General features: G+C 32.6%; 1 protein-coding gene across 1 annotated transcript in view; it reads left to right on the forward strand.

The window, feature by feature from the left end:
• The window catches only part of LOC106467823 (retinol dehydrogenase 11-like), a 24,404-nt gene that overhangs the window by 15,843 nt on the left and 6,055 nt on the right, over window positions 1–2,506 (forward strand). The window lies entirely within an intron of this gene.

The raw sequence follows: 2,506 nt of genomic DNA on the forward strand, positions 1-2,506 counted from the left end.
AAAAAAAATCCTGCCTAAAAGAATTAATTTCAAGTGCCGCGGCTATTAAGGATTCCCTCTTGTTAGCTTTATAACTTAATCACCAAGTGCTGTAAATAAACTTGGAACAAAACCAGCTTTATTACATTGTTTACATACAGTAATCCTTTCAGTGGTTTTGCGGAATTCTTTATTCCACGTTTAGATTACTTATTTTACTATACTAAATCTTTATTGCATACTTTCTGATTTAGAACGAAATACAAAATATGTCCTCGATAAAAATAGAAAATATAAACTTTTTCAAAAGTGTGTGAATTAAGAAGCTAAGCCTTCCCAAAATCTTTTTAACTGTCCTTACATGTGGACGGTAAGATGAGAAGTTACGTAGTATTGAAGTTGGTCTTTAGTTGTAGTTTTTAACAAAAATACACATTAAAGTACAATACGTTGAAAATACGCTAGCATAATATTTTTGTTTTAATTACTGTCAATTACATTCGATATACCAAATCAAATTTACTAATATATATATTAAGTAAGAGCTGATATATAGTCAGTTTGTGATATTTACCAACAAGATTGATACATACACACAATTTTCTTATTTAACACAAATACGTTTTAATATGCACACAACAATACAATTTACAATAACAGTTATTACAAACAATGATTTATCAACAAAAGTTTCACAAACTTACAAGCAATATAAAGTCTTCCTTTTAGTCTGGAACTTCTTTAATATCCTATCGAGGGTTCACGATGAACGAGTTGATTACGAGTTGACGTAGGTATAATTCACTTCACGGGTAGCTAGCTAGCTTTGTCCTTCGTTATTTACCAGCCACACACGCTGGGTTTTCCACCGTGACGTTATGTAATGTTTTCGTAAAAAATACTAATGTCCGATGAGAGTCCACTGAAATTGAATGATTTGTAGTGTTGGAACTTTGTAAATGCTCCTGGTCAAATATCTGAAGTTTTCCGATTGATGAGCGTTATAACAATCACACTTATAGCTTCCGAAGTTTATAGCACACTGACTATAGCAAACTAATCATAGATACTCTTTTTGACGCGTCGCGTTGGTTATATTTATAAGTGTGTGGAGGCTTTCTAGAAAATTGAGATTTACGAAACAATACTAAGCTACATTTAAGCGTTTACGTACATATATATATTCTAAAATGGTTCAACTTTAAATACTGAAGAATCACTTCAGTATTGTCTTGGATGTTAGAGTAAGACTTTGGCTAAAATGGGTTTTATGTATTTCAAAATGAGTTAAACTAGCTCCAACTTTGAAGAAGCGTTTCTCGGAACGTTTTGGAGATTGGAGTACGATCCTGGCAAAAATGGGTCTTATATGCCAAAATGAATTAATCATGCTCAAATTTCGAAGAAGTGTTTCTTGAAACGTTTTGTAAACTGGGCATTATACCTGGCAAGAAAAAGCAATCATTAATATTTATTTTGCGTCATAATAAATATACTCTATTTAACTATCTTTTCTAATATCACTATTCTAAAACCTTGCCATATTCACTCTATTAAAATTACTATTTCGTCTGAAAATATAACCCTAAAATTACCGAGTTTTTGTTTTTAATGTTTGGTATCAGTAGAATCCTTATAATGCATCATGTTAAGTAATTTTAGTTTTGTTTATTAGTGTTACAACACTTAATGTAAAAATTGGATGAAATCGCTCGTTTTATTTACAAAATAATTAATGGTATTAATTGCAATATTGATGGTATTTATGTTATTTTTGTAATGTGTGTGTGACTCATATGCTACTAGAAGCCCGGAAATCAACAAAATCAAGGACCCACAAGCAAATTAACGCATAACTGCTTTAAAAAATGCGTTTTAAAACCTGACGAGATCCCGACCCCATCAATAATTCTAGGGTTAGAAAGACAAATGATTTATATCATTTATTTATTTTTCATATCACTATAACATAATATACTGCAAACTGTTTTTCTTTTCTCTAATCTTGGCCTGGCATGGCCAGGTGGTTAGGGCGCTCGACTCGCAATCCGAGGATTGCGGGTTCGAATCACCGTCCCACCAAACATGCTCGCCCTTTCAGCCGTGGGGGCGTTATAAAGTGACGGTCAATCCCACTATTCGTTGATAAAAGAGAAGCCCAATAATTGGCGGTGGGTGGTGATGACTAGGTGCCTTCCCTCTAGTCTTACACTGCTAAATTAGGGACGGCTAGCGCAGATAGCCCTCGTGTAGCTTTGCGCGAAATAAAAAAACAAACAAACAATCTTTGTTCCTTACTGGTTTATGATAAATGGTAATCTTGTGTTTTAAAAAAGATATATTTGTATATTTTATTTACTATGTTTTAAACTGATTAAATTTTTGTCATTAGGTTTCCTGCTTTACCTATAAGAAGATTTTCTTCACGTAATAATAGTAATTTCACCTTTTCTGTACACTGAGTAGTCACAAGTAAATAGACACCTAATTTTTCGTCATTTAACTGATTTATGCTAACTAATTTGTG

Source organism: Limulus polyphemus, unplaced genomic scaffold (genome assembly GCF_000517525.1).
Source record: "Limulus polyphemus unplaced genomic scaffold, Limulus_polyphemus-2.1.2 Scaffold2754, whole genome shotgun sequence".
NCBI lineage: Eukaryota > Metazoa > Arthropoda > Merostomata > Xiphosura > Limulidae > Limulus > Limulus polyphemus.